This window comes from Garra rufa, chromosome 5, assembly GCF_049309525.1.
Source record: "Garra rufa chromosome 5, GarRuf1.0, whole genome shotgun sequence".
Taxonomy (NCBI): domain Eukaryota; kingdom Metazoa; phylum Chordata; class Actinopteri; order Cypriniformes; family Cyprinidae; genus Garra; species Garra rufa.
Genome location: NC_133365.1, coordinates 49,788,641 through 49,803,895, shown reverse-complemented (window position 1 = coordinate 49,803,895; position 15,255 = coordinate 49,788,641). Strand labels below are relative to the sequence as shown.

At 32.1% G+C, this 15,255-nt stretch overlaps 1 protein-coding gene across 1 annotated transcript in view; it reads right to left on the bottom strand.

The window, feature by feature from the left end:
* ddr2l (discoidin domain receptor family, member 2, like) overlaps positions 1-15,016 on the bottom strand; it is a 65,390-nt gene extending 50,374 nt beyond the window's left edge. Inside the window, exon 1 of the mRNA XM_073840117.1 lies at positions 14,882-15,016. The gene's annotated coding sequence lies outside the window, so the exon portion shown is untranslated. The remainder of the gene's footprint in view (positions 1-14,881) is intronic.
* Positions 15,017-15,255: the final 239 nt, after the last annotated feature.

Here is a 15,255-nt window from a genome sequence, read left to right as displayed (position 1 = left end):
TACAATACTGTTTTATGGTATTTTTAATCAAATAAATGCAGCCTGAGCATAACAGACATTGTAAAAACATTTAAAAATCTTCCCACGTGTTTTAAATCAGTTATTTCGGTTTTGCTGTAGTGTGTAGTGTAGTTTGCCATTAATTGTAATAGTCCAGTGAGATTTTTTGTTTGTTTGAGATCTGATCTCATCATCATCCAGTCTGTCTGGAATGAAATATAGAAACAAAACAAACTGAGACAGACTAAATCCAGAAGAACTGTGGCAACGTCTCCAAGATGCTTCAAGAACCTGCAAAGCTACCTGAAAAACTTTTTGCACCTAGGGCAAAAGCTGCTTTAAGCGCAAACCATGGTCACACCAAATGTGGATTTAATTTAGGTAATAGAAATTAATTAATAAAGAAAATCTATTTATGACCTTATTTTTGACAGGATCCTCATTTTACAGCATTTTTACACAAGTGCCTAAACATTACTGTAGTTTTGCAGGTAGGTTTCTAGAAGCACCTTGGAGACGTTGCCACTGTTCTTTTGGATTTAGTCTTTTTCAGTTTGTTCTGTTTCTTCATGTCATTCCAGACAGACTGGAAAAAAATCTCACTGGATTATTACAATTAATGGCAAAATTAATGTTTGGAAACGTAAACATATATTTCCTACTGACACACTACAGAAAAAGATCAAAATAACCGACTTAAAACCATTTTTTTAAGCTGCTGAAAATACTAATATATTTGACATTTAGCTGTTATATTTTTTCTGTGCATTTTAAGCATACTTGTGTTTTATAATTTGCACTCAATGACTGCTGCTGAAGGAAACGCCTTTAAACTCTGTCAGGGAACCGACTGTAAATAAAAGACAAACCGGCACCCCGATGCTTTCATGCACGGCGCAGCTGCAGAATCCTCTGGGTTTTCTGAGTCCTGTGGGAACCCACAGGTCATATTAGCATCACTGCTATGCTAACTATGCAAACTATGCCAGAGCAGATGTGGCTGGGAATCACTGAGAATTTTCCCTCATTCAGGGTGGGATTCTCATTAGCGATGAATAAAAGAGGCTCTTTCTGAAACACACAGCATCATTGAGACTCTAAATGTAAAAAGTAGCATGCCATTATTTGAATGTGAGACTGCACATAAAACTTTACTTGAACAATAATGTTTTATTGCCAGCTATTACTCATGCGTGCCTTATTATGTGGATTTTATAAATAAAAGTTGGTTTGATGAACATAAACTCTGTGACATGAACTCCGTGACATGATTATCTAATACAATGTTTTAGTTTTTTCTAAAACCACCAGACTCTCTCTCACACACAAGACACAAACAAGCTATAAAATAGCCATATTATACTGAGGTTTCCATCCAAGTCTTTAAAACTCATTTTCCACATCTCCTGCTCCTTATCATTAATGGTAAAAAGCAAGTATCACTATTATTGCTCATGTTTAGGCTTACAGATTGAGACAAACCTCTAACCCTATTATTAGTCCTATTAAATTAACATAACTTGTCTTAAAGATGAATGAGTCCTCAAATAATGCGGCTTGTTGAGGAAAGGGGTTTTCCCATTACTTTTCGAAGCATTTGGATGTGTGTTGGAGGAGCGTCTTGAGACATATCTACAGAGAAGAATAGCATGGACACATCAGGCTGGAACTAGAGCTGCACGATTCTTTGAGATAAACCTCAAAAATCGTCATACATTCAGTGCTATTATTAAAATAAGTGGCCTATAATGTGCATTTGGGAAGCATCTTCCCGAACCTTTTTAGGAAATTAAGAATTAAATATTAGTTTATAAATAGCACTGTAATTCTAAAGTTGTATATATATATATATATATATATATATATATTATAAAAATATTATAAAATAATAATAATAATAATAATAATTATAATAATAATAATTATTATTATTGATGATGATGATGATGATGATGATGATAGCTGTTTTATTATTATTACATTTTTCTTAAATACTTGATTTTCATTTTACATAAAATAGTGCAATAGTTGAATATTTTTATTTAGCAATAGTGGTATTCATACCATATTCAATAATAATCATCATAAAAATAATAATAATACAGTTATTATTATTATTTTATACTACAGGGCCGTTGAATGCTTGAATCTGATTGGCTGATGAACGTTCTAGAGGTGTGCATTATATTCAGGGATACGCACGGCGAACGTAGTTCCAGGCAGCTTTAGACCGCAGTGCATGTCTATATCACTTCGCCATACGATTTCAGTTATTTCAAAGGTCCTTACAGCCCAAAACAGCAAAATAACTAAAACCCACAATAACACTGGCCAAGCTAATAAATACAGTAAACATCAGGATAAAAACGACAGATTATTTCCATGTTTTTTTCCACATTATATTACGTTTTAAGCCCGGCTCACACTACAGGAGTTTTAGCCCGATTTTGCCCCGATTTTCCCCTTCAGAGAATCGGAGCAAAAATCTTGTCAAGCACCTCGATCGGCCCCGATGTTCGGCGCAGATTATCTTGTAATGTGAGTCGTTCAAAGATCGAATCTTGCACCTCCCGATCTGCTAGCACACAGATCGGGGCTGCCCCGATCAAATCAAACATGTTTGATATTTAAGATTTTAAATCGCGATGATGACGCTATGTGCTTATCAGTACTTTCAGAACAGCCAATGCGTGACCACAAAACACGGGTCGTTTGATAGTGGAGATGAAGGAAACTGCTTCTTGAGTTTTTGTAGTAACTGTCTTGTCAGCATAATGTGTCGAAAACGTACCACAACTGTAAGGAGAAAGAGGAGCTATGCTGAGGTAAAATTGTCTTAGTTTTGAATAGGCAGATTTTTACCACAGCGGTAGCGAAGTGTTTTATAAATATATATACACATTATGATGTTTGTGTACATAGGCCTATATATAAATACATATGTATATAATTTTGAAACACAAAATAAATTAGGCTCAAACATTATTAACAAACGTGCCTGTTTATTTTAGCACTTAAGTCAGTGAGTGAACAGGCAGCCTAAAAAACGCTCAAATAAATTAAAGAAATAATATATTTAAATAAGAAAGTAGCCTAAATACAATGTTAAATAGGCTATTAAACAAACATTCGTTGCAAAAATGTAGGACAGCTCATCAGAACTACTGGCCCGAGTCCGACTGGAACCTGTCTTTTTTCTTCTTTCTCTTCCCCATTACACAGCTGCTGTCTTTAATAGCAAAGTGATTACATTTATTTTCGTTTCTTTAGTTTATAAAGTGAATTTAGAGATATATTTGGAACACTTTTTGTTTGTTCAATTCAAGTTTTTTTTTCTTTCTTTTTTTTTTTTTTTTTTTAAGTAATGACTGCGACCAGCGGCAAACAGATCAATTTAGCCTTCTCAAGTCATCACGATTTAAATTAAAATCTATATCTATATCTATATCTATATCTATATATATATAAACTTAAAGCATATCATAATATTTGTTTAATCGTTTAACCTAGATAAATGTGTGCTAATAGGCACATATCCAATCGTTTGCGGAGATTGAAAGCTGGAGCGCGTCTACAGGACATGCATTCGCCGGTGCAATGTGAAACTTCATTTTTGCTCATAAAGCGGTCGTAATATATCATCCAGAATTGTAAAGGGTCTACCTTAGTTTGTGTGTACACAGCATTAACAAAACGTGCTTTTGAAGAAAACAAACAGGATGATGTCATGGTGTTAAAAAGGAGCGCTTCACAATAATTAACCAAAACCCAGGTAATTGCCTCACAGACACGATTAATATACGCTTTAAATTATTACTTCACTACTATAAAACGAAGTAATTAAAATCGAAAACAAAACTCTTTCATTAGCTATAGGCCTAATTCATAAAGATGCATTTAGGCTTTAAAAGTGAGCAGATGGCGAGTCAAGATCGTCAACTTCATCTTTGCGACACTGACTCAGAAAATACTAATTTATTTATTAAATATTATTATTATTAATTCAAATATCTCCTTAATTTTTGCCCCGACACATTTATGGTAATTACTTTTTCTGGGGCCATTGAGACCATCACAGCCCTAGTTTTGAACATACCAGGTGAGTGCAGAAAGCTGCTTGCACAAGTTAACCTATGTAAACATTAGTTGCTGAAATGGAGATTGGCTGTGTGAGATCAGGAGGCATGATAATCCTAATAATATCTTGTAGTGTGTGATGCGCCACGATTTTCAAATCTTATAGTGCGTGCATGTTTAAGATTTCAGGTAAAATAATCTGCGAAGATTCTCCTTATGTGTGCGCTGTAACCAGATTTCATAATCGGTTAGGATTTTAAAACTCCTGTAGTGTGAGCCGGGCTTTATTATGTACGGAAAGCACAAACTCTTTTTCTCTCGCCCTCTCTCACTCACCTCACAGACGCACACACATAATGTTAGTTTGCACTCGCGTTAGCATTCGCGCTAATGTTATTAGCGCTGCTCTGACGATTACCAACTTAAAAACGACATGACAGCTCCCATCCGCGAGGAAACAACGGCGTGGTCTTGAAGAAAATGAACTTACAGTTTAACTGTTAGTAGAGACGATGCTTCCAGTCACCCTTGAGAGACACAGACATGAGAGAGGTAACTTAAAGTCATACACTTAGTTTCTCTCCCTCACTCTTTTCGTCTGTCTGCTTGTCTGTCGGTCTGTCTAAACTTCATTATTAACGGCATTATTTTGCTATTAACAGCCCAAGCGTCGTTACTAGTTCTAAAATGACGTTTTGGAACTAGCAACGAAGCTGTTGAATGAGCTGCGTAAGAAATTAATCCTACTCACAATAGCGTTTTAAGGATAAAAACGGGACGAATGTCTTGAAATATATAATTTGATCGATGTCTTGAGGTGTGGTAACTGTAGTATAAGCGGAATAATTGACTTCGGGCCGTAGAATTCTACGAAAAAATGGCTGCCCACTGCTCCGGGTGTGTGTTCACGGTGTGTGTGTGTGTTCACTACTGTGTGTGTGCACTTGGATGGGTTAAATGCAGAGCACAAATTCCTTGTATGGGTCACCATACTTGGCCTCACTCACCCCCTTTCCTTTCCTTCCTTTCCTTTCACACCCGAGGTGGAACGGCCACTCCGCTTCGCGTCGTGACCGCATCACCACCTCGGGTGTGCATTATTTTCTAAGAATTCTACGGCCCGTCGTCAATTATTCCTTACATATTTTATTTTAATATTTAGCAGTAGTAGTATTAATAATAACAATAACAACAACAACAACAACAAAGATATTATTATTATTATTATTATTATTATTATTATTATTATTATTATTATATTTTCTTAAATACTTGATTTTGATTTCACAGTAAAATAGTAATTATTTAATATTTTTATTTAGCAGTAGCAGTATTCATAATAGTAATGATAATAGTAATGATAATAATAATAATAATAATACAACAGCTATTATCATCATCATCATCATCATCATCATTATTATTGATAATATTATTATTTTTCCTTAATATATTCTGCAATAGTTAAATATTTTTATTTAGCAGTAGTAGAAGTAGTAATAATATTCATAATAACAGTAGTGATGTGAATAATAATAATACAGCTATTATTATATTTTTCTTTAATACTTGATTTTTATCTTACAGTAAAATAGTTTAATATTTTAGCAGTAGTAGCATTCATAATAATGGTAATGATAATTATAATAACAATAATACAGCAGCTATTTTTATTATTATATTTTTGTAAATACTTAATTTTTGTATTTTGTAAAAAGGTGCAATAGTTAATTATTTTTGTATAGCAGCTTAATAATAATGCATATTTTATTATTCTTATTATTAGTAGTATTATTAATTATTAAATTTTTCTTAAACACTTGATTTTCATTCACAGTAAAACTGCAATAAAGTGCAATAGATTAATATTTTTTATTTATCAATAGTAGCATTCATAATAATAACAACACAGCTTTTATTATTATACTTTCGTAAATACTTGATTTTCATTTTACAGTAAAATAGTGCAAGTTTAATATTTAATATTTTTATTTAGCAGTAATAATCATTTTGTAATGATAACAATAACTAATAATTAGTATATTACAAGAACAATAACTACTGTTGTCATTGTTATTACTATAATAATTATAGCTATAATAACACTTGTAATACTACTACTAATAATGATTTTATTGTTATTCGTTGTTATATTTTTCTTATTTTCCCTTTTTTTATCTTGCAATTCTCACTTTTTTCTCAGAATTCATTTATACGTTGCAATCCTGACTTAACCCTCCTATCATTGGCGGTTGCTGGGTTGTTCTGTGATGGATGAACATTCTACTACATGTTCCGGTTTATGTTCCTAGAAGACATTTTTTTAATCAAACTAACTTGCAAGAAACTGAACATATCAGGACAAATCAGTGTTCTGCAGACCAAAGCTCTAACAAAACTTTAGTCAAAAGCCTGCAGCAGAGCTGCTCTAATAGCAGTGTGTATCAGCTCTGGAAAGACTGAGATAAATGTTAGTGTTGTTGTTAGGACAGACAGTGTGCGCTTCACGTATGAGAGTGTGTTGAGTGCAGTGCGATTACTGTGGAGGGTCTCTCTCGCTCCCCAAACCTCAGACCACAGGAATGTGTCTGATTTCATGAGTGCATCACGCCCCAGCCATTACCCCAGAGACAATTACACACAAACCATCAGCAGCCATTACTTACAACCATCACAAGTTCAGTGAGTTTGGCCGTTAGAAAACAACATCACAGACAAGCGATAAAGACCGATTATATCGATTATTTGTGCTACACACATGAATGATACTTCAGCTTGTGTTGAAACTTATCGGAGTGGTCAAAACCTTTGATAGAACAGGCAGAAATATCCTTTAGACTTGCACTGAAGGAGGATTCAAATTACATCTTGAGATCAGAATATCAGAGACTTGAAGATGAACTTTTTAGTAACACTTTAGTTTAGGGACAAATTCTCATTATTAACTAGTTGCTTATTAGGATGCATATTACTAACATATTGGCAGTTTATTACTATTTATTATACTATAGAACGCAGACGGAATCAAGAAATCCGGTCATAAAAGTGGAACTTTATTCACGCAATTTGCCAAATTTTGAATGAATAAATCAAAAGCAGGTCGGTACACTTACATCAAAATGCGAAATGGCCTGTAGTGCCTGTTCTTTGCTGCTCAAAAAAAAGTTTTTATTTTTATTATTATGTAGTAGAATTTTTCACATTTCTTTGATGAAAAATCCAGAAGAACAGCATTTATCTGGAATAGAAACCTTTTGTAACATTAGAATGTTTTTATCATCACTTTTGATCAATTTAACGCATCCTTGCTAAATAAAAGTACTAATTTCTATAACCCCCCCCCCCAAAAAAAATAAATAAAAATAAAAATAAAAATAAAAAAATTATACTGACTCCAAGCTTTTGAATGGTATAATGTATGTTACAAAAGATTTTTATTTCAGATAAAACATTATATTCATTAAAGAATCCTGAAAAAACTGTACTTAACCATTTTAAATATTGATAATAATAATAATAATAATAATAATAAATGTTTTTGAGCAGCAAATCAGAATATTAGAATGATTTCTGAAGGATCATGTGACACTAAAGACTGGAGTAATGATTCTGAAAATTCAGCTTTACATCATAGAAATAACATACATTTTAAAATAAATTTAAAAAATAATCAGTTATTTGAAACAGTAATAAAATTTCACAATTTTACTAGTTTTTACTGTATTTTTCACAAATAAATGTAGTCTCAGTGAGCATAAGAGACTTCTTTCAAAAACATTTTAAAAATCTTACACGGCTCCAAACATTTGAACGGTAGTGTATTATCAGAAACAGCATGTTTTTGATCATTCCACATAAACACGATCACGATTGGCTTGGCTCATGTGTTTGTCACACAGTGCGTTTTCAGTGTGTTGATGAGAATACCCCATGAGCCATTACATAATTTGCAAGAACGGCACATCTTTCACCCCACTTGTTTCCTTGAACAAAAACACATGCACATATGCGATCAAACTGGAGACACATGAAACCTTCTGAAAGTAAATAGTGTGATACTTTACAGCTATCGCATGATAGGGGGCCACAGATACTAAAGGAAGAAGAGGATGGAGGTTGCAGATGGCTTATGTAATGTTTGGCTCATGTAAAGGCCTGTCCGGTGCCGGGATTCCAGCCTTCTTGCTCATCTTTCTAAGGGGCCTCATGTGACTGACTGGGAAACACAGCAAAGCAACAAAACATTAACAGCGCTAACAGACTTTTTGCTAACAGGGAGAATCACTGCTGTCAATGCTGGGAAATGACCATGGTATAAGCGATTTTAATGCACAGCTAATAACAATTGTAATGCACAACATTTTTTTTTCCCAAAGAAAATAGGAAAACAACAACTGATATGGCAAGCAAATATATATTGTAACGTTTAGAAGTGTCCTATTCAGATGTTTCTTGAAAGCATGAACTGATAAGTGTCCAATTTGAATGCAATGATAGTTGTTTGGGAGAAAATTGTATGTTTGTAAATGCGTAAAATAAAACATTATAAAACAAAAACAAAAAATACCAAAGTTTGCAATCAAAAGTCAGTAATCTCAATCTGAATGATTACAGTTTTCTGTTAAATACATAAAATAAAATAAATACCAACGTCTGCAATCAAATGTCAGAAATCTCAATTTGAATAAATAAAATTGTCTGTTAAATGCATAAAATAAAATACAATCAAATAAAAAACACCAAAGTTTGCAGTCAAAAGTCAGAAATCTCAGTCTGAATTATTAAAATTGTCTGTTAAATGCATAAAATAAAATAAAATAAAAAATACCAAAGTTTGCAATCAAAAGTCAGAAATCTCAATCTGAATTAATAAAATTATTTGTCATATGCATTAAATAAAATAAAAAATACCAAAGTCTCCAATCAAAAGTCAGAAATCTCAATCTGAATGACTAAAATGATCTGGTAAATGCATAAAATAAAATACAGTAAAATAAAAAATACCAAATTTGGAATCAAAAGTCAGAAATCTCAGTCTGAATGAATACAATTATCTCTTAAATGAATAAAATAAAATAAAATAAAATACCAATGTCTCCATTTAAAAGTCGTAAATCTCATTCTGAATTAATAAAATTGTCTGTTAAGTGCATAAAAAAAAAGTTTGCAATCAACTGTTAGAATAATAAAATAATCTGTTAAATGCTTTAAATATTTTTTTAAGTCTGCAATCAAAAGTCAGAAGTCTGTTAAATGCATAAAATAAAATAAAATAAAAAATACCAAAATCTGCTATCAAAAGTCAGAAATATCAATATGGATGAATAAAATTGTCTGCTAAATGCATTAAAAAAACTATTTTAATGCACATCTAATACAAATTTTAATGCACAATTTAATGAGTTGGAGGCAAAATAAATAAGTAATAAATGTGTTACTTGCCATTTCTTTTCTTTTTTTATCAGTGTATAAAGAGTAATTCAAGCTACACTGAAAGAAAAAAACCCCAATAAGCCAGTAAATTTCACAAATAAAAAACAGTATGTGAACTAAACATGAAATTTAGAATCAGAAAGATGGAAATTGTATTTTTTTGTAAAACAGACTATAATCTTGTTTTATTCATAACTTTAAGCATATTTTTTACAGTGTATATTGTGTTGCACTTACACTGTACTTTTACTGAAAAAAGATGTTGTATCTGCAAAGTATAACAAACAAAGAACAGTCTGTTTAATGAAAGAAAGTCCCATTTTATACCCTACCCAAATTCCTCTTACATCCAGCACGTACATGCATGCATACTGACAAAACATGCAAACCCCTGCAAGCATGCAGGAACGTGTTTGCCCTACTGAGCTAGAATTAAAGGAGCGAGAGAAATGTGAATCTGTTCTGTTCACTCTCATCTGCGCAACATGTTTCGCACACACACACAAGAGCATGCATCACACTCACATTCCTACATCCTGGTGTTAAGGAACTGTAGTACAGTTCACTCATCGGCCTCTGCCCGAGCCTTGCTGCCAAACATCTCAAATTATGCAACACAATAAACACTGTGCAGAGCAAAACCAAGAGAGAGTCGCTGGAGGCTCACCAGAGAGATAGAGCGCACTAAACCACAGCCAGAACCGACATTAATGTTGTAAATAATCTCATTCAACAGCCAGTTAGTCAGGTTAGATAGACCTCAAATGTACTAAAATATACCACATAGGGGGGATACAACAGGATAGTAAAAACTGAGAAGTCGCAATGTATCCAAAACCAAATGCTTTGTTGCCTCAAGGACAAAGTCACTGTGGCCACAACTGCAGATGAAGAAAATTTAAAGCCTTTAATGTATTCAGGAGTTCATGCTAAGATCTCTTCATTTTTTGAGCATGGAAAGAACCCAAATATTGCAAGCAAATATTGATTGTAATGTTTTGAAGTGTCCTATTTAGATGTTTCTAAATGGATGAACTGATAAATGTATAATTTGAATGCAATGTTAGTTGTTTTGGAGAAATGTGTCTGTTAAATGTGTGATATAAAATACAATAAAAAAGAAAAATTCCAAAGTTTACAATCAAAAGTCAGAAATCTTAATCTGAATGAATAAAATTACCTGTTAAATGCATTAAATAAAATAAAAAAATACCAAAGTCTCCATTTAAAAGTCGTAAATCTCATTCTGAATTAATAAAATTGTCTGTTAAATGCATACAATAAAATATAATAAAATTAAAATACCAACTTTTGGAATCTTTTTGAAATCTTATTCTAAATGAATACAATTATCTGTTAAATGAATAAAATAACATACCAAATTGTCCAACCAAATGTCAGAAATCTCAATCTGAATTAATTAAATTGTCTGTTAAATGCATAAAATAAAATAAAAAATATAAAGGTTTGCAATTAAAAGCCAGAAGTCTCAATCTGAATACAATTAGCTGTTAAATGCATTAAATAAAATAAAAAAAATTCCACAGTCGGCAATCAAAAGTCAGAAATCTCAATCTGAATGAATAAAATTACCTGTTAAAAGCATTAAATAAAATAAAATAAAGTCTGGAAATAAAAAGACAGAAATCAATCTGAATTAATAAAATTGTCTGTTAAATGCATAAAATAAAATTAAAAATACCAAAGTCTGCAATCAAAAGTCAGAAATCCCAATCTGATTCTGAACGCATAAAATTATCTGTTAAATGAATTAAATTAAATAAAAAAACAAAGTCTGCAATCAAAAGTCAGAAATCAATCTGAATGAATAAAATTGTCTGTTAAACGCATAAAATAAAATAAAATACAATAAAATAAAAAACAATGTCTGAAAATCAAAAGTCACGAATCTCAATATGAATGAATACAATTGTCTGTTAAATGCATTAAATAAAATAAAAAAAACACCAAAGTCTGCAAACAAAAGTCAGAAATCTTAAGATGAATGAATACAACTGGCTGTCAAATGCATTAAAAAAATACAATAAAATAACCAATCAAAAGTCAGAAATCTCAATATAACTCAAACATATCTCACTGAATTCATATTTGAGATAAATAATCTGAGCTACAACATCCACATTAAGTTCAAGTTTGTATTATGTCAGTAATTAACTGTTTGTCTCTATTGTTATTTCTTAAAATATCTGAAGAAAAATTAATTAACTATTTATTCAAATTACAATTTTAAATAACTTTTGCAGGACAATATTGGAAAATATTTAAAAATGTAATTTATTCCTGTGCTTGAGAGATGAATTTTCAGCATCATTAGCCTACTCCAGTCTCATTTTATTCTAATATGCTAATTTGCTGATTAAGAAACATCATATTGTTATCAATACTACTGTGTTACCTAATATATTTTTGGAAACTGATGCAAATACTTCTTTTATGAATAGAAAGTTCAGCAATTATTTGTATCAGAACTATTATGAGTGTCTTCTTTACTGTCAGTTCTGATCAACTGAATGCATCCTTTTGGAATAAAGTATTAATTTTTAAATACAAATATAAATATATATATATATATATATATATATATATATAAATATATATATATATATATATATATATATATATATATATATATATATTCATACTGGCCCCAGAAAACAGGAAATAAAACAGAAAATAAAAAATAGACATCAGCTTGCAAGAGAATAAGGATGTGCAAAACTCCAAACAGATTAACAGCATCATCTGTTCTTATTTCTGGGAAATCACTTAGGTCCGAACTAAATTATAAATAATGAGCTTTACTTGCATTACGATTACGTACAGTGTTTTATGTACATTAATTCATCATTTTCTGTGGTTCTTAAATATCACTCAACCTGTCCCTTTAAATTCATATTGCCTCTATAACAAACACATCCTCTCTTGCGTCCCTATTATGACATAACCCAAACACATTTCTTCATTGACCTCAAAATGGCTTCAGTGATCGGATTGTTGCCAATACTGTCAAGCGTTCCGGTCTGCAGTAACTTTCAGAGATAAGCGTCAAACAGAGAGCCTGATAATCAGACACAGACAGAAACAAGAGCTGCAAGCATGAGAAAATTTATGAGAATTTACGCTCAAGGCATTTTTCATTTCTTAGGCAACATCTGACCTCTGCTCTGGCATACAACACTTTCTTGCATCACAGGGGAAAGGAAAACAGCACACTTAATAAAAAGCACAGAGGAAATCGCTGTTATAACCGGCTTTCCGAAGATTAAACTCAGGGATGAAATACCTCAGATTCTCAGATACAAATGCCTCATGACTGATTAAATATCACTAACTTGTCACCTCCCATGAAACAGGTGAATCTGACCAATTTCAATCAAAGATCTTTCAATCTAATCAGCAATTCTAATTGTTTATGCTCCAGCCAGGTGAAGTTCACCCAAATTATAATTTCCAAAAATGTACTCATCCACAGGCCAAGGCCAAGGATCCAAGATGTAGATGAGTTTGTTTGTTCATGGGAACAGATTTGGAGAAATGTAGCATTACATAATTTGATCATCAATGTATCCTCTGCAGTGAATGGGTGCCGTCAGAATGAAAATTCTTGGCTGAAGCCAAAACCGAACAAAATGAAACACAGTGCCAAAGGTCGATTATCGAACACAGTTTTTCATGCTCCCCACCCCTCCTTGTATTTTGCCAATTTTTTTCACCATCGCATAAAGTAGCCAAAAAGTGCTTTTTAAAGTTTTGTCTTGCTTTTCAAAGAAAAAAAATCTATTACAAAAAAAAAAAAACATTTAAAAATATTTTCTTAACACTGAACATTTTTAACATTCTGGTAGACATTACAGCCAACCAACAAAGCACAATATATCTTAAAATTAATAAACTAGTATAATAATTTACATTTTTAAGACCCCCTTCATGTGTTTTTTTTGATGTACAAACAAATGCAGCCTTGCAGAGCAGAAAAGACTTATTTTAAAGATGCCATAGAATGCATTGATACAATATTTTTAAATTGTTCTCTGATATCTACAAAATAAATAAAGTATACAAATACAAAATAAAGTAAACTGTGACATATTATACCCAAGAATTCTTCATACTGTGGACTATGCAAATGCACCCTTTTTACACCACAGACTGAACAAAATTAAGCATTGCTTAGTAATTGGTCAACAAAATATTGATAGGTGTGTAAATATTGTCATACTGTTAGTGTTAATGTGAGAAATGTTGAAGGTGTATGAATAAATTTTGATTTGACTGTATGTGAAAACAACAATGGTCAATTTATGGAAAAAAAAACCTTTTAGAAATATTAAAATTCCTTATAAAACAAACGAGACAAAAGATGAACATACTCTTTTGAATCATACGGTTGCAGCTCATTATAAAAATACCTATGATATGATGGACCAGTGATGGAAAGTTGGATGCAATTTACGTGAATCGATTCTTTTGAACAGTTAGAGTCAAATAAAATGGTAAAAAGAAATAATTTAGCTATTTTTTATGACATTACCCATCCAGTCTCTGAAAAACCATAATAAAATACTTTGCATGTTTAGATGTTTTGATAAAAAGCTATTTATTAAAACCAATCCTTAGTATACAAAAAAAAAAAAAAGTATTAGGCCTACTGTAAAATACCACACTCAAATCAAACTCAAATTCAGTCTTCATTAGTTAGGAGTTATGAATCGGACATGTCCAAAAGATTCGATTCTTAGTTCACTGAGTAAACAAATCCGACTTGCAAAGATTCGAATGAACATATTCGGTTCTTCTATTCGGGAACGAATCATTTAGACCAGTTAGTGAACCGACTCAGAAAATGATTCGATCAAGAATCGGACATCAATCGTGCAAAATCCATAATATACAACATTTATCAGTTTTTAGCGGTAGGCATGTTAACAGCAACCAGTTCTTGTACTAAAAAGTAAAACATTCCCACTGCGGCCTGATTTATAAAACTGATCAATCAATAAGACAAATAAAACACAAGGCAGCAACTTTACCAGACAAAAACAAACTCTTCAAGACAATACAGTGAAGTAACAGCCACAAAACCCTTCTCCATTCTGCCTAAATAACCCCTTCAAACGTCAAAAAGCACCCTGTGAATGATATTGTCAAAGTATTCACACTTTCTCACACAATCGAAAGATAAACCTGTGCTGATGTCTAACAAAAGCGTCCAAAGTTGTCAAAACAAAGTTTCAATCATCTCTGAATCACCTCGAGTGTTTCTCAATCGCAACAAAGAGTTCAGAAAAATCAACAACTTCAGTTTGTCTTCACAAACTTCACTCTCTTTCGCTTCAAACTGACTAAATACCTGTTCTCGGGATCCTGACAATCGTTTATCCCACCGAAGTCACATCCGAAAGTCAACGCGCCATTACAGATGTCGAGGCATTGTGTTCAAGAGTTTATGTTCTTCAACTCTGTTACAATGCATCGGAAGATCTGCTGCAGGAGAAGAAGAAAAAAAAACGGTCCAATGTGATTTTTACATCACATCCCTCTTCCGGCCGCTCGAAGAACGGAGCAATGGATGTAACGCTGATCAGCTGGAAAAAAAAAACCCCACTTAGAATCGAAATATATATTAAAATAGTATTTTACTGTATGTATATTATTATAAATTAATAAAATAAATATATTTTATTTAAACGCGTTTATTATTATATTATATTATAAATAATAAAC